The sequence below is a fragment of the Bos javanicus genome, chromosome 17, assembly GCF_032452875.1.
Source record: "Bos javanicus breed banteng chromosome 17, ARS-OSU_banteng_1.0, whole genome shotgun sequence".
In the NCBI taxonomy this organism is placed as follows: domain Eukaryota; kingdom Metazoa; phylum Chordata; class Mammalia; order Artiodactyla; family Bovidae; genus Bos; species Bos javanicus.
The window spans coordinates 57,650,487-57,677,778 of record NC_083884.1 but is presented as its reverse complement, the minus strand read 5'-3'; the positions used below and the strand labels follow the sequence as shown (position 1 = coordinate 57,677,778).

At 41.9% G+C, this 27,292-nt stretch overlaps 1 long non-coding RNA gene across 1 annotated transcript; it reads right to left on the bottom strand.

The window, feature by feature from the left end:
- Window positions 1–12,298: 12,298 nt before the first annotated feature.
- Window positions 12,299–27,223, bottom strand: LOC133228855 (uncharacterized). The gene is made up of 3 exons (XR_009730385.1): window positions 27,107–27,223; window positions 20,844–21,031; window positions 12,299–12,711 (listed from the first exon to the last, which is right to left on the bottom strand). It is a non-coding gene; the product is annotated as an uncharacterized LOC133228855 (long non-coding RNA).
- Window positions 27,224–27,292: the final 69 nt, after the last annotated feature.

Sequence of the window (27,292 nt, the reverse complement as noted above, 5' to 3'; positions counted from 1 at the left end):
TATTTGGCTGCACCTGGTCTTAGTTGCAGCACTCAGAATCTGTGATCTTTGGTGTGGCATGCGAACTCTTAGTTATGGCATGTGCGCTCTAGTTCCTTGACCAGGAATTAAACCCAAACCCCCTGCATTGGAAGTATGGAATCTTAGCCACTGGACCACCAGGAAATTCCTTTACCCTCACCTATTGAGTGCATCTGTTGGCCAACATAACTGTTATCTTCTTAATTCCAAATCCAGACATATGGATTGACAATTACAAATGTATTGAATCCACGGGGTCAGAAAAAACTAGCAAACTCAAGGTACCCTGAGAAAGCTTGATGAAGCATTTCCCCGAAGTTGTCTGTTTTTTAAATAGCTTTTGCTGTGTTCCTGATTATCAACATAGGCATCTTATGCTCATTCTAGACTAATGGGGGAAAAAAGAGAAAATAAAATGTAACCATAGTCATCCAGAAGTAATTACCATCATCACTAGAAACTTCTAGTATTTTCTGCTGAGTTCCAATATATGATTTTTTAAATGCAAAGTTGTGATGACATTTTACAGGGAGTTTTCATTCCTGCTTTTTTCCCTTAATTCTATATTAAAAGTAGACTTTGTGTGTTTTTGATAACTATTTTTTTTTAAACTGGAAAATTAATAAAATGCTAGTGGCTTTAAAAAAAAAAAAAGTCCAGATGAACCTTGCAGACACTGTGCTAAGTGAAATAAGGCAGTGACAAAAGGATAAATACGGTATGATACCAGTTATTTCAGAGGTACCCAGTGAAGTCAAATTCCTAGACACAGAGAGTAAAGGGGGAGAGGGGGTAAATAGGAAAATGAGGAGATATTTAATTTGTCGTCTCTCATTTGCATTTTACAAGATGAATTCTGAAGATAGTTGGTGGTGATGGTGGCACATCCATGCGAATGTACTTCATGCCACTGAACCACACACTTTAAAAGGTTAAGACAGTAAATTTTATTTTAGTTTTTCATTTTGGCCACACCGTGCAGCTTGCAGGATCTCAGTTCCCCAACCAGGGGTTGAACCTGGGCCATGGCAGTGAAAGCCCAGAATACTAACCATTAGGCCACCAGGGAATTCTCAAAACAGTAAATTTTATGTTATGTATACTTTAAAAAGTATATTATTTATTTATTATTTGGCTGTGCTGGTCTCAGTTGCAGCATGCAAACTCTTAATTGTAGCATGCGGGATCTAGTTCCCTGATCAGGAATGGAACCCATGCCCCTGCATTGGGAGCGCTGACTCTTGGCCATGGACCACGAGGGAAGTCCCATGTTATGTATATTTTACCACAAATTTTTTTAATGCAGAAAAAAATGGGAAAGTGACAAAACAATGAAGGGAGAAATGATACATAGACAGGACAGAGAACAGAGATACTTCAATAGATGTGACGAAAAAATCAAATCAGGACTTCCCTGGTGGCCCAGTGGTTAAGAATCTGCCTGCCAACGCAGGGGACACAGGTTCAGTCTCCAGTGGAGGAAGATCCCATGTGCAGCAGGGCAACTAAGCCTGAGCACCACAACCACTGAGCCCATACTCCGAAACAAGAGATGCCACTGCAGTAAGAAGCCTGAGCGCTGCAATGAAGACCCAGAACAGCCTAAAATAAGACTTTAATTTTTAAATTAAAATAAAAATAAGATTTTTAATTTTAAAAAATCAAACAAAATCCAAGCACTTTTATAATGTAGTTATATCTTGAAAGTAAGTCATCTGCCCACCTCCCCCAGGCTTCTATCCTCTTCCCCAAAGACAACCAGACCCAGCAACTTCCAGAGACTAGTCTTTGCTGGTTACCTAATATGCACCCATTGAAATATTATATATCCAGTAACACTTGTTTTCAAAGTTTATGATAGGAAGTAATGATAGTGAAGTGAAAGTCCCTCAGTCATGTCCAAGTCTTTGCAACCCCTTGGGCTGTGTAGCCTGCGAGGTTCCTCTGTCCATTGGATTCTCCAGCAAGAATGCTGGAGTGGGTAGCCATTTCCTCTTTCAGGGAATCTAACCTGGGTCTCCTGCACTGCAGGCAGATTCTTTACCAGCTGAGCCACCATGGAAGCCCAGGTAATGATAGAAGATCCATCTATTAGGATTACCCAGATGTGTGACTTTCAATAAAATTTTTTTTCAACATAATGATTGAGGTATGTTTCATATGCCATACTTTCAATCTGCCATTTAAAATCTATAACTTTTTAGTATAGTCACAGAGTTATCCAACTATCACCACAATCAGTTTCAGACTTTTTTCAGCTATGACTCTCAATTCCTTCCACTTGCAACAGGCAAATGCTGGCAACCACTAACCTACCTTCTTTCTCTACAGATTTGCCTATTCTGGACATTTCATATAAGTGGAATCAAAGAATATGTTGCAATAGGCTGCTTTCACTTAGCATGTTTTCAATTAGCAAAACATGTTGTAGCGGGTATCAGTACTTCTTTTTATGGTGGAATTATATTCCAGTGTACGGAGATAACCACATAGTGTTAACCCATTCATCACGTGATGGCCATTCAACAGACATTGAAGCTATGAAGGGACTCAGAGAACTTGGGGCACCTCTTTTCTAATTTCCTCTCTGCCTCAACCATAATTCCACTCACATCTTCTGGAAAGAGATTGTTCTCACTTTCTGTGAGGCTGAGATGCTGGCATTTTACAAAAGCCTGCCTCTCTTCACTTAGACTGGGCTCTCTGTATGCCAAGGCACTTGCCTGGAATGTGGTCAAGTAGCATTTTATGCCATTATTTTTTCTTTTTCCAAAGTCACACTCCTTTGGCTGTGTAGCCAGGAATTCCCAACCTCTTAGGGTCCCAGCATCTGATCTTTGTTTGCTTTGGTTCTTTCTCCTGTGTGCTGCATAAGTTCTATCACATTTCTCAAATACAAAGTGTATGATGCCTGATTCCACTCTAAGATTTTTGCATTCCCTCTCTGGGAGAATTCCCTGTCTCTGCTCAACATGGCATGTGGGATCTTAATTCCCCCAACAGGCACAGAACCCATGCCCCCTGCATTGGAAGGCAGAATTTAACCACTAGACTGCTGGGGAAGTCCCTCTTGTAAGAGTTTTGAGAAAATTTCCTCATAATATATACTAATTGCTCTTGCCAGGCACACTTTCCATGGATTTTCTCCTATCCTTTGAGCAAACTTCAGAAGGAGGCACTAATCTTATCTACATATTATAAATGAGGAAGCTGAGGCTCAGAGAAATAAAATAACTTTCCAAACAAAGTCATAGCCTCAAGCCCATGCTTATCGAATGAATCACTTCTGCTCTGGGCCTCACATTCAATGACAGTAGTAAAAACTTCGATTGAAGAAAGGGGGGACTAAGAAATGTTGGATGAAAACTATATACCCTCTTTCCAGGAAAATGGACATATTCACAACATTTTAAAAAGCAATTTCCAGGAGTTAGGGGAAAAAACCATCCTGCAGGTCTAAACTGGAACTGTCAACTGGGTTAGCTGGGCACAGGAAGTGAAAAATCTCACTCACAAGTTTGAATCACAAGGTGGCGCTCTCAGCCCTGAATGGATTTCGGGTTCGACAGCCAAGGTCTTCCAAGAGATAGGAGTTGGCGCAAGTTGCCTGGAACTCAAAGAATTTCAGAGATTGTTGATTCAAACAATAACCTTCACCATCCAGGGGAGGAAACAAGGCCCAGAGTTGTTAGGCAGCTTGCGCAAGGTCAAAGCTCGTGGACAAAGCCAAAACTCACCCACTTATCCAAATTCTGTTATTTCTGAAATGTAACACAGTTCTCTTACTCTGAACAGAGCACAGTGGACACAATGCAATCTTTTCTCATAACGATTCCAGGAATGAGCTTTTTTGCATGTGAACATTGGCTACCATGCTAACTGTGGGAACTAGAAGAGCTTATCCCACACACAGAATGGCCCCAGACTGCTGTTTCATTGTTAATTCCTCCTGCGGATTAGGCACTGGGTTTGGGTCTTCCTATCTGTCAGATTTGCTTACATTTCATTGTGTCTTTAGGAAAGTTATTTCCCGCTCTTAGAGCCTCTGTTTCCGGGGGTTATTGAGTGGATTTGATGAGGCATGTGCCAGTAAAGTACCCTGTAGACAATAGATGTTCAGTAATTGATAACTACTGATATAATTGTTCTTGCTCCAGTCAATTTACTGCTTTATATATTCTCTACCTTAGAACCCAGACAACTAAACTTATTAGACCTGGGTAAAATATCTGGGACTTGCCAAGTAGTCCAGGGCTAAGGAATCTGCCTGCTAATGCAGGAGAGACAATCCCTGGGTTGAGAAGATCCCCTGGAGTGGGAAATGGCAACCCATTCCAGTATTCTTGCCTGGAAAGTTCCATGGACAGAGGAACCTGGCGGGCTACAGTCCATGGGGTCAGAAAGAGTGGGACACGACTAAGCATATACAAACACACACACAAAACATCAGTAAGAATACAGAGACACTAAGTGAGAAAATTACCTGCTCCATTATGGACTCTATGACCTTTGTTTTGTAACTTGGCAGTTCGGATTCTTGGCTGGGTTCTGGAGAGGCAGGGGTTCCAGGTGGAACCTTCTTCAAAGGATATAGAGCATTTGTGGACATAGAAGGGAGATGGAAGATTAAACTTCTTGACAAGCAAGTTACTTTTAAGTTTAACTTCCCTAGACCTCTTCTTTCTTTTCAACATGTATTTCTGACCATTCTGTGGACAGAAAGAAGAAAACATAAAGACTTGTGAGTTTCAGTTTTATTCAGGGATCTTACTGAGGAATACAGTCTGAGAAAGTATCTCTCTGTAACTCTGAGAAACTGCTCCAAAGGTGTAGGAGAGGCCAACATATGTATGATTTTGGAGAGGGAATACGTGCAGTCAAGCATATATCTTAGTAAAATGATGATTGCTAGTCATAAGGAACAGGTATCTTAGTTCATGATTTTAGTGCTTTACTATGTATGGGAAGATGTAAGAATCTGGGTTCATTAAAATTGATCCTGAAAAATACACCCTAACTAAGGGGCCTGTTTTCCAAAGCATAGAGAGCCCCATCCTGTTTTTCATCCTGAATTCCTATCAGGATGCACTGTTGGTCAATCACTGGAGTGGCTAATGACTTAATCCTTGTAGAAACGGATGGTGAGCAACATTCTTTGTTGTACAATTCCAATGTCAAATAGCAATGAAATTGTATTTTTACAAATAGGAGATCTCCAAAAGGCAAAGCTCTAAGAAATGTGAAATTTCACTTTTCAGTAGATATGTTTATTGCCAAAGTTCTTTTAGAGATGTACACCCTTAAGTTATTCACACTGAATAACTGAAGACCCCATGAAGGGAAGATGAAGACCCCATCTCTTCCCTCTCCATCTCTTCCCTCTGTTCCTACACTCCTCACTGGAGTTCTGACCTTTTAAATATATATATGTGTGTGTATATATATATATATATATATACATATATATATATATACACACACACACACACACAATATCAGTAAGAATACAGAGACACCAAGTAAGAAAAATACTTGCTCCATTATGAACTCTATGCCCTTGTATTATAACTTAGCAGTTCTATTCTTGACTGGGTTCTGGAGAGTCAGGGGTTCCAGGTGGGTACCTTCACAGGATATAGAGCATTTATGGAAATAGAAGGAAGCATGTGCCAGACACTGTGCTGGATACTACAGTAACAAAGCAGAACAACACACAGAGTGGGCTTTACCCTGGTGGAGCCCACACTCATTCCCATAGCTCCAGCCATGTCTGACAATGAACACTGTGGTGTACTCTTTACACCTCCTTATCCCTTACCCATGTTCTTGCTCTTTACTACTTGTTACTTGTTCTCCACCTAGCTAATTTCCAGCAATTCTTTGGGCTCAAGTGGTCACCTCTTCCAGGAAGTCTTCCTTAATGTACACAACAGAGACAGATACACTTCTTCTGCCTTCGCGTAGCACTCTGTGGAAATTCATATCAGAATCCTTGCTACTCTGAATTGTGAGAATCACTTTCCATGTCTGTCTTCCTGCTCCAGTCTGGAATCTCCTTAAAGGCATGGACAATGTTTCATTCATGTCTCTGCCTTCAGAGTCTAGCACAGGGCTTGGTAGATGTTCAGTAAATGGTATGCCAAATTGCTTCAGTCGTGTCTGACTCTTTGCGACTCCATGGACTCTAGCCCACCAGCCTCTTCTGTCCGTGGGATTCTACAGGCAAGAATACTGGAGTGGGTTGCCATTTCCTTCAGGGGATCTTCCGCACACAGGGATTGAACCCACATCTCTTAAGTCTCCTGCATTGGCAGGTGGGTTCTTTACCACTCGCGTCACCCGGGAAGCCCTCAGTAAATGGTACGTGAACAAATAGAGTGTTGGTCCCAACAGAAGCAAATGGCAAAACTGAATATAGCACTCAGGAGAGGATTTATTTTGGCAACTCATGCTCACAAAGATCTGGAATCTTGATGATGTTCCTTGTTTGCCCAAAACTATCTTCTTGACAATCAGTTCAGTTTGTCCCTTTCCAGGGGACATCTGGCCTCCCCAGGAGTTGCTTATCTTCCCTGCTTCAGGCTCAGCTTGTCTTTTGATCATCTTTAATGGGTCATCTTCATTTCAGTTTATATAAAGTCACAGGTAAGTTTCACTGCTCTTGTCCTCAACATTTATCTCCTTAGTGACTTTGTTTTTTTTTTTTAATTTTTAAAGTTTTAATACAGTTCAAACCAGCACACGTGGTTCGTTTCAGCTTCTTCACTGTCAAATCTGGAGGAAGGGACTGCTTCAGTTTGTCTGATTTCTCTTTGTGATAATTAAGGTGTAAACATATCTGCTGCATCAAATTTTAAACTTCACATTATCCTTATTTTTCTTGATCTTGACAGGCTTGAGGTCCTTTTGCCTGGTTGTAAACAGTAAGTCCTTATTTCCTCAATTTTGCAGACATGGCAATGAGGCACAAAGAGTGGGGCCAGCACCTTCGATCTAGGCCCGGGGTCACCAGATGTCACCTGGTCTGGATTACCAAGGCTCCAATGGATTAGCCCCCATTCCCCATGTACAGCCTGAGAAACACTCCCTGGCATTTCACTTTTCTTATGCTCGCTATTCCCTGGTCTGCATTCCAATCTTTTCTAACTGGATGCAGGATAAGACCCTGTGTTCTGGTATCAAACACACTTGGATTTATATCTCTATCCCACTGCTTCTAAGCTTCCCTAAGAGATCTCTCTGAGCCTCAGTTTCCTCTGCTATAAATGGGAATAATAAGTATAGCCCTTACCTTAGGATATGTTGAGAGGATTATATAAGAGAAAATCATTATAAGATGCTTAGCATTGAACCTGGCAAAGAAGAAAGCTGAATAAATATCATTATGTCATTTGGGACATGCACAATATGCATAATATTATTTTATTTTATAATTTATTATACTGATAATATTATAATTATATAAAAGATAATTGTTGAGTCTTGCCCCAAGGCCACAGAAATGGAGCCCAGAACCAAGGACACCTCCAAAGCTAATTGAGCTCCTTTGTAACTGTTGTCAAAAGCCCCTGATCATTAGCAACAAGCTTCCTGATGCCAAATTAGTCAAAGACGCCCACTTCAGTAAACACCTTATATAGCCTATAGCAGCCTAACCAGCCACCTAACGGCAGCCTTCCAGGAGGGATTTTGTCTCGAGGCTATAAAAAGTGGCTACTAACCCACACAAAGTTGGCTTTCCCTGCTCTGTCAGGAGGTCAGCCCCCTGCACTCAGAGTGCTCACATTATCTCTGCTCTTTGTTCTTAAAAAACTCACTCCCTTCTGAAATGCACTCTGTCTGGAAATTCTTTTCCAACCCGTGCTCAGATTGCCTCAGCAATAATATTCATAAAATAGGATAGTAAATATCACATTATAAGTATGTACGTTTATAATACATTACAATTTATAATACTTTCAATTACAATTATAAAAATTATAATTTTCTCTACATTTTATATATTAAATAATCTACACGACCATACTAATGATCTGGATTACTTTAGTCTCCTATCTTTTAAAATGCTTTTTGCTTGTCACCTAAGAAGAGCTATGTTGTCTTAAAGGGAAATTTTATAAATCTTTAATTTAAAATAATTTAGTCCACTTGTGGGAAATAGAAGTCCCTATAACAAATCTTCTTAAATTTTAGATTTCTCGCTGAAGAAAACCACAGTTAAGTGTTATTTATGCTTCTAGTTCGGAGAAGGCAATGGCAACCCACTCCAGTACTCTTGCCTGGAAAATCCCATGGACGGAGGAGCCTGGTAGGCTGCAGTCCATGGGGTTGCTAAGAGTTAGGCACGACTGAGTGACTTCACTTTCACTTCTCACTTTCATGCATTGGAGAAGGAAATGGCAACCCACTCCAGCGTTCTTGCCTGGAGAATCCCAGGGACAGAAGAGCCTAGTGGGCTGCCATCTATGGGGTCGCACAGAGTCAGACACGACTGAAGCGACTTAGCAGCAGCAGCAGCAGCATGCTTCCAGTTGTGTGTTTCTGTACACACACATTATATACAACATGTAAACAAATAGATTTTTTTTAAAGCATAGATGAGATCACACACTATATATTTTTAAGCAGCTTGCTTTTTTTGTTTTTTTACCCTTTTAAATGAAGTGTACAATTCAGTGGGTATTCATAAATTCTCAAGGTTGTACAACATCACCACTAATTCCAGCTCATCCTCATCGCCTCAAAAAGAAACCTCATATCCACTGGTAGTCACTTCCCATTTCCTCCCCTTACAACCCCAGCTCCTGGCAACTATTAATCTAATTTTTGTCTCTATGGATTTGTCTACTGTGAACATTTCATATAAGTGGAATCATATAATCTATGGCCTTTTGTGTCTGGCTTCCTGTCACTATATTTAGGTTCAGCTAATACCTTTTAAAGATTGCCCAGTATTCTGTAGTTATGATGATTCCATACTGTGGCTTCACCGTAATTTGGTTAATCCTCCACTCAATGGTCATTTAAATTGCTTCCTCTTTTTCATTATCACAAACTACAAAGCAATGAACACCCATGGCTTCACAGCAATGTTCAGGTTTTATGAACCTCATGAGATTTCCTGCAGGAAAAAGTCTTATAGGAGAGGTATTATTATTGGATAAAAAAGCATGAATAGTTGAAATTTTGATTGATCTTCCCAAACTGCCCATCAAAAAAGTTATACTACTCTCTACTCCTGCCAACAGTATGTTAGCTGACCATTGCCCCCTGACCCTTACTAATGATATATATTTTTTTTTCTTTACTTTTTTTGGTTATGCCACACAAAATGTAGGATTTTCTCTAACCAGGGATCGAACCCGTGTCCCCTGCATTGGAAGTGCACAGTCCAAATGCTGTACATTTTAGACTTTAAAGAGAAGTTACTTCAAAGCCCACTTGCAATCACACCAGATTTTGTGGTAGAAGTAGTGATATTTTGGGGTACATTGAGTTTACTGGAATATAATATTAAAATTAATTTTACCAGCTTTTTTAAAAAAACACATTTTAAAAAAGTGACTACTTGAAAAATTTTAAATTACATATGTGGCTCAACTTTTATTTCATTGGATGCTGCTGCCCTAGAGTTAACCATGATCTCTATCCTTCTTTCGAATGTCCTGTTATTGCTTTTTATAATCGATGCACATTGATATTTATCCATATATTTACCAGTTTCTTTGTTCTCCAAGTCTTCTTTTTTGTTTCTTTGTTTAGTTTTTTAAAACTTATTTTATTTTTTGGCTGCACCACATGGTATGAGGGATCTTAATTCCCTAGCCAGGAATTGAACCTGCACTCCTGAACTGGGAGTGCAGAGTCTTAACCACTGGGCCACCAGGAAAGTCCCGTTTGTTTCACTTTTACTGAAGTACAGTTTGTTCAGAATGCTGTGTTAGTTTCAGGTGTATAGCAAAGTGAATCAGTTATGCATATGCATATGTCCTCTCTTTTTCAGATTCTTTTCCCATATAGGTCATTACAAAGCACTGAGTGGAGTTCCTTCTGCTATACAGTAGGCCCTCATCAGTTATCCATTTTATATATATAGTAGGGTATATCAATCCCAATCTCCCAGTTTATCCTCCCTGTTACCCCCATCTCCATTAGTTCTTGCATCTCTTTCCTTCAGGCACATATATCTTCTCCAAAGAACCATTTTAGGGGTAGTTTTTTCAGCAAAAATATGAGCGTGGGAACCGCTCTATCTTAGTCTAAAAGGTTATTGGAAGATAGTATGTGTGTGTATATACATATATATGTACATATATTTCTGTGTAAGGGGGGTTATCTAGAATTTTTGTGGGTGGAGGAGGGGTTGAGTTAGAGAGATGATGACAGCAATTGAGATGTAAAATCATAGTCAAGGGTTCTCACAAGAAACTGAGAAGAAGAATATACCATATCTTATGTAGGAGTCCAAAGTCAGTGTGTAAGGCCAAAGCAATGGCACCTCACTCCAGTACTCTTGCCTGGAAAATCCCATGGATGGAGGAGCCTGCAGGGCTGCAGTCCATGGGGTCGCTGAGGGTCAGACACGACTGAGCGACTTCACTTTCACTTTTCACTTTCATGCATTGGAGAAGGCAATGGCAACCCACTCCAGTGTTCTTGCCTGGAGAATCCCAGGGACGGGGGAGCCTGGTGGGCTGCCGTCTATGGGGTTGCACAGAGTCGGACACGACTGAAGTGACTTAGCATAGGATAGCATAGCAAGGCCAAACATGTAGCTCCCTAAACTACTTACATTATAGTCAATTTGAATTTTAAAAGTAAATTTCTTTTTTTTTCAGCAGGGGGCTTCCCTGGTGGTCCAGTGGTTAAGAATTTGCCTTGCAATACAAGGGATACTGGTTTGATCCCTGGTCCGGGAGGATCCCACATGCCGTGGAGCAACTAAGCTCATGTGCCACAGTTATTGAGCCCACACACTGTGACTACTGAAGCCCGCAGAGAGTAGCTTCTGCTCACCACAACTAGAGAAAGCCCGTGTGCAGCAATGAAGACTCACCACAGCCAAAAAATGAAATAATTTTTTTTTAAAGTAAATTTCATTTTAAGTAAACTTAATCTCTCTTTCCTAAGTGGAAATTACAAAAGTTGTATATGTAGATAATACATTTATTATTTAATATACATATATATTTCTGTATTTGTGACATTTGCCCTTCTAGAACTTTGACTAAGGGAAATAGCTGGGCACCCTTTGGTTATCTAATCTCTGTTCACTTGCCTTGAACTTCTGGACAAATGTTAATTAACAGCAAAACCTTCCTAATTTGAACAAGTTGGGGAAGTCAAAGCAAATGGTAGGTTAATGTGTTTTAATAAATGTACAGTTGACCCTTGAACAACATACTGGTTAGGGGGTACCAGTTCCTTCATGGTCAAGGCTAATGCTGACCACAAGCCTTACTCATACCATAAACAGTCAATGTATATTTTGTATGTGATATTTTTATTTTTAAAATTCTGTATGTTATTTATTTACATACATTTTATGCACTCATGTCTTACCTTTTTCTTAATTTTTTCTATATTTCTAGGTTATATGGTTCATGTGCCAGTTTTTTCAAATTGTCACAAATATCCAAAACATTTTTCAATATATATACTGAAAAAAATCCATGTGTAAGTGGAGCTGCACAGTTCAAATCAAGGGTCAGCTGGAGTTGCTTAATTTCTGGAGTATGCAGAAAGTTCTAGTAAGCTCATAAAATTTTAATAAGTAATGATGGAGTGTAAAAAAGTGGCCAGTATCATAAGTAATTAGTATTAGTATTAGCTGTGAACTCATGCAAAAAGCTTACTAACACAGTGCTTGAAAGTTGCTCTTTTGAGCTGGTTAAGAAGATCTCTGCAAAGGTGTATACTTTTACTCCCTTGCTACCTGTAGAATATATGTCTTGCTTTTGCTTTTCTGCCTCTCTTTCTCTTCTTTCTGGTATTGGCACAATTATTTTCCTTTGGAAAGCTGCCCCGCCCCAATTCTAAGCAAACAGGGTTGGAATGGAGCTATGGAGGGGATGAGGACCCAGGCTGGTCAGAGTGATAATGAGTGGGTTAAGGCGGGCCCACAGTTGGTCTGGTTTAGTGAAAGGCAGTCCTTGTATTCCGCTGGCAACCCCTCCTCCTGCTGGAGTTGCTAACCTGAACACATTCAGGCCTGAAGTAGCTGGTGGCTGTCATTGGTCAGCTATTGCTGCATAAGGAATCACCACAGACTTTGCAGTTTAAAATAATATTACTATATTATATATCATCTCACAATTTCTGTGCACCAGGAGCTCTGCCTCAGGGTCTTTCAAAAGACTGCAATCAATGTGTCAGACTTCCCCGGTGGTCCAGTGATTAAGACTCTATGTTCCCAATATAGGAAGCATGAGTTCAATCCTGGTGAAGATTTGGCATAAGCTGGGGTCTCCTTGGAGAAGGAAATGGCAACCCACTCCAGTGTTCTTGCCTGGAGAATCCCATGGACGGAGAAGCCTGGTAGGCTGCAGTCCGTGGGGTCGCACAGAGTCGGACACGACTGAAGCGACTTGGCGGCGGCGGCAGCGGCGGGGTCTCCTTGTCAGGATCCCAGTCTAGCTGGGACAGAGTGCTCAAGTGTCAGGTGTGCAAGTAGCCAATTAAAGCTACAAGCTGAAAATGAAAAAGTTAAGCCTTTGATCATTTGCTTAGATGGTTTAGAGAAGAGACTGAAACTGGAGGAAGTACCTACTCTCCCCGTTGAATTTTCCCCTATATACATCTCACGGTTGAAGAGATTTTATAGCCCCTGGGACTTTCAGGGTGGGGACGGAGAGAGAGGAGGGATAGGAGTAGAAGAATACTGGGTAGGAGGTCAGAGTGAGCAAGTGACTGCAAGGTCATGCCCCACCCTCCCCCATAAGAAGGCCTTGGCAGAGGTGCCTGGAGAGGACCTCTGCCTAGGACCTCAGATAAAGGGACCCAGGAAGCAAGGAGCACAATACACATGAGAGTTTGACAGGTAAGAGGGGCTGAGTCCTTGAATGCAACTCCCTTAGAGACAGCAATCTGCTGCCCATGCACCAGGTCTGGTGTGGGAAGGGCAGCTTTCCTCCCAGAGGCCTGCCAGGTAAAGCCTTTGAATTGCCTATGGCCTGAGAAATTACACGTAGGTTTTTCGCTGGAAGCCAGACAGTTCATTCATCTGGAGCCTTGACTGGGGAGCAATCTGCTTCCAACCTCACCCGGTGGTTGTTGGCAGGATTCAGTTCCTGGTGGGACATTGGACTGAGGGTTTCAAGTCTTCACTGGCTGTTGGCCAAGGGCCACCCTCAGTTCCTTATCACATGAGTCTTTCTACTTGGCAGGCGATTTTATGAAATTTAACCAGAGGAGATGGCAATAGAGTCTGCGCCAGTAAGAGCTAAGTCCCAGTCTTATATAACCTAATCACAGAAGTGACCTCCATTAACATGACAGCGACAGTGACAGTGTTAGTCACTCAGTCGTGTCTGACTCTTTGTGACCCCATGGACTGTAGCCCATCAGGCTCCTCTGTCCATGGGATTCTCCAGGCAAGAGTACTGGAGTGGGTTGCCATTTCCTCCAGTCTATTGATTAGAAGCAGAGAAGGCAATGGCACCCCACTCCAGTACTCTTGCCTGGAAAATCCCATGGATGGAGGGGCCTGGTGGGCTATAGTCCATAGGATCGCAGAGTCAGACAGGACTGAGTGACTTCACTTTCACTTTTCACTTTCATCCATTGGAGAAGGAAACGGCAACCCACTCCAGTGTTCTTGTCTGGAGAATCCCAGGGATGGGGGAGCCTGGTGGGCTGCCATCTCTGGGGTCGCACAGAGTCAGACACGACTGAAGTGACTTAGCAGCAGCACTGATTAGAAGCAGGTTACTCAAGGGGAAGGGATTGCACAAGGCTGTGAATACCAGGAGGTAGGGGGATCACTGGGGCTGTCTTAGAAGCAGCTGACCACAATGACTGTCTGGTAACATTAAGGGAGAGTCTACCTGGGATTGACACCAGCCCAGAGGCCAAGAAAGTTGACAAATAGAAGGGATACTTAGGGCACCATTTAAGCCTGTGGATCCAGATACTTCTGAAGTCAACTATCCATTGGCATCCTAGTACCAGAACTAATACCTTTTCTTCTTTAAGGATTCCATTTGCACTGCATTTTAGTCACTTGCAACTGAAAGAGTACTGATTAACATAAAAATAACGTGGGCAGGTTCTTTTGGTTTCTTGGGACAGAGAAGTGCTGAGGTCACCTTAAGAATAAGGTGTTTCTTTTGGTGGCAGGAATGTAAATTGAGAAAGTTACTGTGGAGAACAGTGTGGTGGAGGTTCCTCAAAAAAATAAAAATAGAGTTACCACATGATCCAGCAATCCACTCCTGGGCATGTATCTGGACAAAACCATAATTTAAAAAGATGCCTGCACCTCAGTGTTCATAGTAGCACTATTCACAGTAGGCGATACATAGAAACAACCTAAATGTCCTTGGACTGATGAATGGGTAAAGATGTGGTGCATACATACAGTGCAATACCACTCGGCCATAAAGAAGAATGAAATGATGCCATTTGCAGCAACATGGATGGATTTAGAGAATATTAAGTAAGAAAAAGACAAATACCATATCTGTCACCTACATGTGGAATCTAAAATATGACACAAACTTATCTATGAAACAGAAAAAGACTCACACAGAGAACAGAATTGTGGTTGCCAAGGGGATGGGGGTGGGAGGGATGGATGGGGAGTTTGGGATTAGTAGATGCAAACTGTTATACAGAGAATGGATAAACAACAAGGTCCTAGTGTATAGCACAGGGAACTATATTCAATATCTTGTGATAAGCCATAATGGAAAAGAATATGAAAAGAATGTATATATATATATATATATATATATGTAGCTGAATCACTTTGCTATATAGAAGAAATTAACACAACATTGTAAATCAACTATACTTAGACAAAATAAATTTTAAAAACCAAAATGTTTGCTGAAAGGGTGCTGGTGGTCTGGAACCCACCTGGAGCCTTTTTGTGGAGTGGTCAGCTCTGGAGAAGGGAAGCCATCTCTTCGGTACTCACTGTTCTCTGTGAATCTGCTGTTTTCCCACTATCTGTGGGCCATTTCTTCTCCATACTATTTACCCTTTTACCCACACTCCCTGTTGCCTCCGATTTCTAGCCTGCGCAAGACTCCTTTAATGGCCCCTTTGCACCATCTGTACATCTTCTCCTTTCTGCACTAGCTCCTACCAGTTACTTACACCTGCCTGTTCCTTCTCATATACTAGTGCAGATTCAAGAGGTCGAATCTGATTGGTGTGCATCACCTTTTTTGAGCCAGGCTAGTTCACAGGTGGTTTGACAGGCCTGTGCACTGCCTATCAGGTGGGGCAGGAATGGACTCATGAGGGCTTCCCAGGGGCTGTGGGCAGGCTGGGCATTCTATGGCTTCTCTTGTTTAAGGCATAAGGCAAGGGACTTCCCTGGTGGTCTAGTGGAATCTACCTGCCAAAAGCAGGGGACATGTGTTCAATCCCCGGGCAGGGAAGATCCCAAATACTGCAGAGCAACTAAGCCCATGTGCCACAACTACTGAGCCCATGCACCGAAACTACTGAAGCCTGCATGCCTAGAGCTTGTGTTCCGCAACAAAAGAAGCCACTGCAATGAGAAGCCCACATAACGCAACCAAGAGTAGCCCCCTCTGGCTGCAACTGGAGAAAGCCTGGTGCACAGCAACAAAGATCCAGTAAAGCCAAAAATAAATAAATAAATCTTAAAATAATAATAATAAAAATACAGATTCCTGGATACAGAGATTAGGATTTTTAAAAAAGACATAAGGCAAGCCATTTTTCATGAAGATAGTAAAGATTCCAGTTTGAATAATCACTGTCTTGATAGTTTAAGGTCTGAAAGAATGAAGCTTCACTTAGTTTTAGCATGACTTGGGAGACCTTGTTTCTATTTCTAGCTACTTTTTGATGAGCAGATCATCTGCAGTGATCAAGGACTCATTCTGTTGCAAATGAAAATCATTCAACTTAAATAGGCACACGTCCAAAATGGAATTTGCTGGCTCCTGTATCTGAAAAGTCCAAGGGTAGATCTTGTTTCATGCTTGGCTCCATCTAGGGGTCAAACAGTGTCAATGTCATCATATCATGATGACTATCTCAGAGATACTTTCCTCTGTATTGGCTCCTTTCCCAGGCAGCCTCCTTGGTCCTGGTGGGAAGATGACCACCAACATCTCTAGGCTGACATATTCTATCTTCAGCAGCACTGCTGGAAGAGAGATTCACTCTTCCCAGTGTCCTGGAACTGAGTCTCACTGGTTTGGCTTGACACACCTGTGCATCCCTGAACCAATGGCTAGACAAGAGGGATCCAATGCTTTGGTTGGCTAGAGTTGGGTCACGTGATTATCCCTGCAGCCCGACCTAAACCACAGGAACTGAGAGTGACAGAAGGATGATTCCAAAGGAAGAGTGGGGAGATATTAATTGAAAGAGAAATGGGTGTTGGCAAAGGCAACACCAGTGTCTGTATTCCTTAATCTATTGTTGTTTCCCAGTCTCTGAAAGCACATGCCAATTGCAGAGTAACCATGTAAGCAATCTCTGAGCCTAAAAACATCTGCAGGTGACTTCTAGAATTTGCTTATTTTTTTACTTGAAGTAAGATTCATGTAAAACAGCAAAATGGCTGAGGAGGCCTTACAAATAGCTGTGAAAAGAATACAAGTGAAAAGCAAAGGAGAAAAGGGAAGATATTCCCATTTGAGTGCGGAGTTCCAAAGAATAGCAAGGAGAGATAAGAAAGCCTTCCTCAGTGATCAGTGCAAATAAATAGAGAAAAACAATAGAATGGGAAAGACTAGAGATCTCTTCAACAAAATCAGAGATAGCAAGGGAACATTTCATGCAAAGATGAGCACAATAAAGGACAGAAATGGTATGGACCTAACAGAAGCAGAAGATATTAAGAAGAGGTGGTGAGAATACACAGAAAAACTACAAAAAAAGATCTTCATGACCCAGATAATCACGATGGTGTGATCACTCACCTAGAGCCAGACATCCTGGAATGTGAAGTCAACTGGGCCGTAGGAAGCATCACTACGAACAAAATAGTAGAGGTGATGGAATTCCAGTGGAGCTATTTCAAATCCTTAAAGATAATGCTGTGAAAGTGCTGCACTCAATATGCCAGCAAATTTGGAAAACTCAGCAGTGGCCACAGGACTGGAAAAGGTCAGTTTTCATTCCAATCCCAAAGAAAGGCAATGCCAAAGAATGCTCAAACTACCACACAATTGCACTAATCTCACACGCTAGTAAAGTAATGCTCAAAATTCTCCAAGCCAGGCTTCAGCAATATGTGAACCGTGAACTTCCAGATGTTCAAGCTAGTTTTAGAAAAGGCAGAGGAACCAGAGATCAAATTGCCAACATCTGCTGGATCATCAGAAAAGCAAGAGAGTTCCAGAAAATCATCTATTTCTACTTTATTGACTATGCCAAAGCCTTTGACTGTGTATGCTATGCTATGCTAAGTCGCTTCAGTCGTGTCTGACTCTGTGCGACCCCATAGATGGCAGCCCACCAGGCTCCGCCATCCCTGGGATTCCCCAGGCAAGAAAACAGGAGTGGGTTGCCATTTCCTTCTCCAATGCATGAAAGTGAAAAGTGAAAGTGAAGTCGCTTAGTCGTGTCTGACTTTTAGCGACCCCATGGACTGCAGCCTACCAGGCTCCTCCGTCCATGGGATTTTCCAGGCAAGAGTACTGGAGTGGGGTGCCATTGCCTTCTCCATTTGACTGTGTGGATCACAACAAACTGTGGAAGATTCTCAAAGAAATGGGAACACCAGACCACCTGACCTGCCTCTTGAGAAACCTGTATGCAGGTTAGGAAGCAACAGTTAGAACTGGACATGGAACAACAGACTAATTCCAAATAGGACAAGGAGTATGTCAAGGCTGTATATTGTCACCCTGCTTATTTAACTTATATGCAGAGTACATCATGAGAAATGCTGGGCTGGAGGAAGCACAAGTTGGGATCAAGATTGCCGGGAGAAATATCAATAACCTCAGATATGCAGATGACACCACCCTTATGGCAGAAAGCAAAGAAGAACTAAAGAGCCTCTTGATGAAAGTGAAAGAGGAGAGTGAAAAAGTTGGCTTAAAGCTCAACATTCAGAAAACAAAGATCATGGCATCCGGTACCATCAATTAATGGCAAATAGATGGAGAAACAGTGGAAGCAGTGACAGACTTTATTTTTTGGACTCCAAAATCACTGTAGATGGTGATTGCAGCCATGAAATTAAGACTCTTACTCCTTGGAAAAAAAGTTATGACCAACCTAGACAGCATATTTAAAAGCAGAGACATTACTTTGCCAACAAAGGTCCATCTAGTCAAAGCTATGGTTTTTCCAGTAGTCATGTATGGATGTGAGAATTGGACTGTGAAGAAAGCTGAGCACCAAAGAATTGATGCTTTTGAACTGTGGTCTTGGAGAAGACTCTTGAGTCCCTTGGACTGCAAGGAGATCCAACCTAAAGTTGGATCCTAAAGGAAATCAGTCCTGAATATTCATTAGAAGGACTGATGCTGAAGCTGAAACTCCAATACTTTGGCCACCTGATGTGAAGAGCTGACTCATTTGAAAAGACTCTGATGCTGGGAAAGATTGAAGGCAGGAGGAGAATGGGACGACAGAGGATGAGATGGTTGGATGGCATCACTGACTCAATGGACATGAGTTTGAATAAACTCCAGGAGTTGGTGATGGACAGAGAGGCGTGGTGTGCTGCAGTCCATGGGGTCACAAAGAGTCAGACACGACTGAGCAACTGAACTGAACTGAACTGAAGATTCATGTAACAAAAATTAACCATTCTTAAAGTGTGGAGTGGCTTTCCTGGTGGTCCAGTGGTTAAGACCCTGAGCTTGTGCTGCGTGGGGCTCAGGTTTGATTCCTGGGTGGGGAACTAAGATCCCACATGCCGCTTGATGTGGCCAAAAAATAAATAAAAATTAAAAAATGAATCGTGCAGTGGCATTTAATACATTCACAGTGCTGTATAACCACCACCTCTATCAGGTTTCAGAACATTTTTATCACCTCAAAATAAAACTGTAGTAGTTTCCCATTTCCTACTCCTAGGCATGGTGACCATCAATCTGCTTTCTGTGCCTGTGGATTTACCTATTCTGGATATTTCACATAAATAGAGCCATAAAATATTTGATTTTTGTGTCTGGCTTCTTTCACTTATACCAGGGTTTTCAAGGTTCATTTACATGGTAGCATATATCAGCACTTCATTCCTTTTTGGGGGGTGGTGCTGCTGCTGCTGCTAAGTTGCTTCAGTCCTGTCCGATTCTGTGCGACCCCATAGATGGCAGCCCACCAGGCTCCCCCATCCCTGGGGTTCTTCAGGCAAGAACACTGGAGTGGGTTGCCATTTCCTTCTCCAATGCATGAAAGTCAAAGTGAAGTCACTCAGTTGTGTCTGACTCCTAGTGACCCCATGGACTGCAGCCTACAATATTCTATTGTGTTATTATATTAGACCATTGTGCAACCAACCTCTGGGACGTTTTCACCTCGCAAAACTGCAACACTATTCTCATTAAACAACTCCCTATCTCCTCCTCCCTACCTGGTTCTTGGCTACACTATTCTATTTTCCGTGTCTATGAATTGACAACACTAGATATCTCATGTAGTGGAATCATACAGTATTTGTCCTTTTGTTTCTGGCTTATTTCACTTAGCATAATGTGCTCAAGTTTCATTCATGTTGTAGCTTACGTCAGCATTTCCTTTATAAAGCTGAAGAGTATTTCATTGTATGTATACACCACATTTTGTCTATTCATTCATCTGTCGATGGACACTGGCTGCTTCTGCTTCTTGGCTATTGTGAATGAGGCTGTTGTGGACACGATTTACAAAGATCTCTCTGAGACTCTGCTTCCAGTTCCTTTGGATCTACACTCAGAAGTGGGGTTGTTGAATCATATGGTAATTCCATTTTTAATTTTCTGAAGAACTAGAATTTCCTTGTTTTTAAAATTAATTTTCTGCCTCTTTCCTGAACTATTTTATGCAGAAGGTGCCAATGGGAATGAGTGTGTTTTAAAATGTTTTGAAATTCTCGGAGAGGAAAAGCAAAAATCTCAAAAAAAAAAACTAACAAGTGGAATGATGGAAACCAGTTGAAGGTCAATTTCTAGAACAATGTCTCAGTCCATCTCCTTGGCCAAGAGCCACAGCCTGGACCCCTGGAGTCACAGTTCCAAGGTCACTGAAATGGCCTTGATGACAGTTTATGAACTCAAGTTTTGGCCACAGGTGGGAGATTTATCTTTGTTCAGGCCTCCCTTATGAACACTTTCTCTAGCAGAAGCACTAGAGTAAAACTGGAATGAAGCCATTCCGCTGAATAACCACATCAGTGAATTTCCTGCCCTTACTCAACAAACAAAAACAGCCTGTGGTTTTACAGGCTCATTCATTCTAGTCTACCCAGAGCAGCCCTACAAAAGCTCCTTGCCCAGACTCACAGACAATTTATAACCCAGAAAGGCAAATGTACAGAGTAGATGTGTGTCCATAAATACTAACATTGTTTTTCTTTTTAAAAATTGCTTTTTCCACCTCCTTTAAGACCTCTACCGTGACCTGAGTCAGCAATAAGTGTCAGGAGCTAAAAAAGTCCCCCAGTGCTGAGCTTTTACCTGGATTTTTAAAGCACTTCTTGGTTTCTAGACAAAAACAAGGCTTTCCGGAGGCATCTGCAAGTGTGCCTGGCTCCACCGCTCTGGCTGGCAGAAGTCCTCTCCCCACATACAAGATATGTTCTCCTTTCAGTTGGATTTCAGCCTTTGGCGAGTCCCTGAGGCTTTCTGAACATCAGTTTCCTAAACTATGGGAGGGTAAATGAGAACCAGTCTCAATATCTAACAACAAATGCATGATCAAATTATTCATGACATCATAATTGACAGTTGTTTTAAAAAACAATTTTTTCAAATGTATTTAGTAACAGAAAATATTCAACATAGAATATTAAATAAGAGATAATACAGAAGTTTGTGTTCTTATGTGGATCGAATACATTCTATATATATTGTTAAAATCATGAATATAAAACTTCATGGAGATAGAAAGGAACATTGAAAGACAAATGAGAAGGTAAAACAAAAACAAGCAAACAAAAACCATGAGAGAAGGATGTCCCCGGTGGTCCAGTGGTTAAGAATTTGCCTTGTCTGAGTCCCTTCGCTGTTCACCTGAAACTATCACACCACTGTTAATCGGCTATGCTGTGCTGCGCTGTGCTTAGTCACTCAGTCCTGTCTGCTCTTTGCAACCCCATGGGATGTAACCTGCCAGGCTGCTCTGTCCATGGGGATTCTCCAGGCAAGAATTCTGGAGTGGGTTGCCATGTCCTCCTCCAGGGGATCTTCCCGACCCAGAAATTGAACCTGGGTCTCCTGCATTGCAGGTGGATTCTTTACCAGCTGAGCTAACATAGAAGCCCATTAATCAGCTATACCCATAACACATGTATACCTGTGGCGGATTCATTTTGATATTTGGCAAAACTAATACAATTATGTAAAGTTTAAAAATAAAATTAAAAAAAAAAAGTTCAAAAGAAAAATCTGCCTTGTAATGCAGGAGACGTGGGTTCAACCCCCGGTTGGGGCACTGGGATCCCCCATGCCACAGGGCAACTAAGCCTGAGCACCACAACTGCTGAGCAGGCCCATCCTGTGTGCCGCAACTCAGACTCAACACAGCCAAATTAAAAAAAAGAAAAGACACAACAGAATAAATCTGTTGATCACAAGGTTTCCTTTTGGCTTAAAAATCAGTCAGTCACAGAGACTTCATACAGTATGGAATATGGTATCCCAAACTTAAAATGTAAATGTTTGGCTCACTTCTATGATTTTTGTCCTTAGGAGAAAACAACCAACCAAGTAAGTGTACACGTAAAGAATATGTACATGTAAAAGAACACACATTGTGAGATGTTTCTAGAGCCTACTAGTGAGATCACCTAAAGTATTCCCAAATGGCAAATGTTGTGTTTAAACAAGGGATTGATAGACACAATAGAATCCTGTGCAGCCATTAAGAATGTTGCTGTAGTAGTTTATTCACGGACATGACAGGAGGAAGTGAAGAACAGCAAATTACACAGTAGCATGCATGTAGAATTTGACCCAGTTCATATTGAATCCAAATTATCATATATGCATATTCACATTTATATACAACGAAGTCTGGAAGGAAAATCATAAGATGCTCATTGCTTTTGGTTGGTTGGATTATTAATCAATTAGTTAATTAATTTTATGTTTGTATTTATAAGTTTTATATAATGTAAAAATAGTAATAGCCTCCCATTAGGAGGTGCTCGGAGAAGGCAATGGCACCCCACTCCAGTACTCCTGCCTGGGAAATCCCATGGATGGAGGAGTCTGGTGGGCCGCAGTCCATGGGGTCGCTAAGAGTCGGACAAGACTCAGCGACTTCCCTTTCACTTTGCACTTTCATGCACTGGAGAAGGAAATGGCAACCCACTCCAGTGTTCTTGCATGAAGAACCCCAGGGATGGGGGAGCCTGGTGGGCTGCCGTCTATGGGGTCGCACAGAGTCGGACACGACTGAAGCAACTTAGCAGCAGCAGCAGCAGCAGCAGCAGCAGCAGCAGGAGGTGCTAGGTTGTGTATGAAGCATACCACCTGTGTTTCATTTAATTCTCACTATGATCATTTCAGGGGTGTTGACAAACCCATTTTAGAGATAGGAAAACTGAGGCTTAGTGAGGAAAGGTCATATTCTGTATAACTTTCTTATTGTTGCTACAACAAATTACCAGAAACTTAGTGGCTTACGGCAACATGAATTTATTATCTTACGGTTCTGGACGTCAAAAGTCTGAAATGGGTCTCACTGGGCTAAAATCAAGGTGTCAGCTGGGCTACATTCATTCTGGAGCCTCGAGAGGAATCTGGTTCCTTGCCTTTTTCAGCTTCTATAGGCTCCCTGCACTCCTTGGCTTCTGGCCCCTTCCTCCACCTGCAAAACCAGCAATGGCTGGTCAAGTTTTTCTCACGTGGAATCCCTCTCCTTCTAACAAGCCTGCCTTCTTCTCCATTTAAGGACCTTTGTGATTACATTGGGCCCACACAGATAATTGAGGGTAAACTCCTGATTTTAAGGTCAGCTGATTAACAACCTTATTTCCATCTGGTATCATAATCCCCCCTAGTCATATAAACGGAATATTTTCACAGACTCTGGGAATTAGGATGTGGCCATCTCTGAGAAGCCATTCTTCTGCCTGTTCCCCTTGCCCAAGGTTTCATAGGTACTAGGTGATGAATTAGAACTGTGAATGCATTCTGATTTCCATTCCTGTGCCCTTAGATTATGTTATTTGGCTGATTAACTGTGTATCAGTGGTTGTGGTTTAGCCACTAAGTCGTGTCTGACTCCAGCAATCCCATGGACTGTAGCCCACCAGGCTCCTCTTTCCAAGGGATTTTCCAGGCAAGCATAATGGTGTGGGTTGCCATTTCCTTCTCCAGGTGATCTTCCCAACCTAGGGATCGAACCTGAGTCTTCTGCATTTTAGGCAGATTCTTTACCACTGAGCCTTCAGAGAAGCCCACTTGTATATTAAAGATGGTTAAAATTTTTTTATATGTTAAAAAAAAAAATAAAAGGACTTTCCTTTCGCTGTCCTTTCAGCTTTTTTTGCTATGTCATCCATCTGCCCCTACCTAAATCTCCCATTCTAGCAAAACCAGTCTGCTCACTGGTCCAAGCCCAGCATCCTCAAACACACCCCAAGCTTGCTTCCACTGCAGGTGGTCCTCATACTGTCTCTTAAACTTGGGAGTGTCACTCTTGGTCATCTGAGAAGCTGATGACAAGATGGGATTCAATGTGCAAGGAATTTATTAGGAGATATGACTGAGAAAAAAAGGGGAGAGAACCTGAGCGAGGGAAGGTAGTAACCTAGCCTGAGGTGCAGTTCCAAGGAAACAGGCAAGCTGGTTCTGACCACAGAGAAGCCCTGAGCCTCCCAGCTGTGGCAGCTTAACCCTGCCAAGTTTGGTCATGGGCTGGGGGCAGTCTGCCAAAGCATAGTCTTGGCCTCAAAGCAGAGACCAGCAGTGGGGGCCCTGGCCAACTTCTCTCCCTGCAGTCAGAGGTGTGAGAGTTGCATTCTCATGGCAGCCGGGCAGGGTCGTAATGGTGATTTACTGTATAAACCTTCACCAGTGGAAAGTTATCTGGAGTCAAAGACCATGCTTGCCTCATCTACTGCCAGCACTTCCAGCTAAAGCATGCTTAAGGACTTTGTGTCCATCTGACACTGGGGGCCAGGTGGGCTTTCAACCTGCTTTGTCACTTCTACTTCTCCAAGTCTCAGTTTATTTGTCTATGAAACGGGTGAAGAGCAGTGCCTCGCACACTGGATTGGTGTGAGGCTGAAATGAAACTCTGAGCATCAGGGTCTTTGGGCAAGGCCTCGCATGGGGAAGTGATAACCATGAGGTGACGGAAGTTGTTCTCACTGGAGCACACTGACTTGCACGCAGTGCTTAGTAATGATAATTGTTGTTACTGGGGTATACCTACAGTGGATGCTTGGTAAATGTTCGTCATTCTTGGAATGAACTGACCTATAGGGAGCATGCACTTGGTAATGGCAGCAGTCCTTATGGGAACAGGCTGATCTGCACACAATGGATGGTAGTAAATATAGTTTGGCTGGTTCCAACTTCCCTGATAGCTCAGTTGGTAAAGAATCTGCCTGCAATGCAGGAGACCCTGGTTTGATTCCTGGGTATAGAATATTCTCTGGAGAAGGGATAGGCTACCCACTGCAGAATTGTTGGGCTTCCCTTGTAGCTCAGCTGGTAAAGAATCTGCCCACAATGCGAAAGACCTGGGTTCAATTCCTGGGTTGGGAAGATCCCCTGGAAAAGGGAAAGGCTACCCACTCCAGTACTCTGGCCTGGAGAATTGAAGGAATGTATAGTGCATGGGATAACGAAGAGTAGGGCACAACTGAGTGACTTTCACTTTCAACTATTGTTTTAATGGAAGTGGTTCTAGTTCTCTCTCTCACACACACATTCATTTCAGTTTGTAAAATGAAAAAACAACCAAAAAAGCACAAATGTCCAACATAAAGAAGTGAATAAATTGTGGTGCATCTAAACCATTAAAGTAATGAAGTTTTAAAAAAATTTTTTTCAGGGTGTGGATCATTTTTAAAGTCTTTACTGAATTTGTCACAATATTGTTTCTATTTTATGTTTTGGTTGTTTGGCTGCTAGGCATGTGGGATCTTATTTCCCCAATCATCAGGAACTGAACTCACACCTCTTGCATTTGGGGAGAAGCCTTAACCAATGGACTTAGAGGGAAGTATCATGAAGATCTATTTTTAAAACAAATATTCTACAATGGTAAAGTAAATGTAATTGTTTTGGTGAACAAACGAACAAAATTATTTCTATTCATAATTTTAAAATTGGAAAGATATGTCCCAAATTGTTACTGATGTTTATGTCTAAATAGTGGAATAGAAGCAATTCTTAATTATTTCTTTGGATTTTTTTAATCTTAATTTTCTACAAAGCACCTGTATTATTTCCTAGTAGTAACTAAAAAACAACAAACAACTTGGGGGGCGGGTAGTGATCAATGTCAAAAATTGTCCTATGGTCTCTTCAGTCGTGTCCCACAATTAGCAACCCACGGACAGTAGCCTGCCAGGTTCCTCTATCCATGGGATTCTCCAGGCAAGAATACTGGAGTGAGTCGCCATGCCCTCCTCAAGGGATTGAATCCAGGTTTCCTGAATTACAAATGGATTCTAGAACGTCTGAGTCACCAGGGAAGCCTTAAGGTCATATTAGGTAAGGACTAGTAAATAGTGCCCATCATATTTAGCAAAAATAAAGCTGGTGGCCACAACGAAAGCAGTTTTGAGGCAGAGTCACTTGTCAACAAAGGAGGAATAGTAACTATGGTTTGTTGACTAAAACAAAAATGCACAGCATAGCTCTGAGGAACTGCTTGGAAGAGGAAGGGGGAGAAGCCAGTACATATGTAATTTTGGCTAAAGGGGTATGTGCGATCAAGCTTAAGTCTTAGTATAAGGTTGCTTCTAGGAGCAAATAGTTCATGATTTTAGCGCTTTTTAAAAGAAGTATGGAAAGATGCAAGAATCTGGATTAATTTAAAAAAAATTCTTAGAATATATCTAATTATCTAATAGTTTTGCCTTTTCTTCCCCAAAGCACAAAGTGCCTCGTTCTGTCCCGAATACCTCTCAGGGTACCTATATTGTAAATCGGGGACTGCAGTGGCTGACTTCATTCTTTTAAAACCGGATGGTAGCAACTATACTCCAATAAAAATTAATTAAAAAAACACACACACACACTAGATGGTGAGCAACATTCCTCGTTTCACAAGTTAAAAAATAATTTCTCAAAAAAAAAATTTTCCCCCAAATCTTGGCAAGACCAAGTGCGGATAGGAGAATCAAACGCTATGTGCAAATATTCTTGCCAGTTGAGAAAAGCGCAGACAGAAAGAAAGTGAAGTCGCTCAGTCGTGTCCGACTCTTTGCGACCCCATGGACTGTAGCCTACCAGGCTCCTCAGTCCATGGAATTTTCCAGGCAAGAGTACTGGAGTGGGTGGCCATTTCCTTCTCCAGGGGATCTTCCCGACCCAGGAATCAAACCCGGGTCTCCCGCATTGGAGGCAGATGCAAGAGGGGATAGGAGAATCAAACGGCATGTGCAAATATTCCTCCCGGTTGAGAACAGCGCTGACAAACTCCCCGCAAGACCGTCTACAGGCCGTTACCGAAGCCAGTGAGCATGCGCGAAAGTACAACGAGGCGGGGCAATGTGGGTTGCTTTAAGAAGTGCGAGAGAAAAGCGAGGCCTTACCATTTCTGCATTTATAAGGTTGAACAAAGAAAAAGGCAAAAAGCTTAAAAAAAATCGAAAGTAGCTCAATTGCAATTCTTGAAACAACAGTCTTGCAAGCTCAGTCATAACTCTTCGGAACTCCTACAGCAGCGAGTAGCTAGATCTCCCTCTGCAAAAAGAAAGGCCAAGCTTGGTGCATTGACC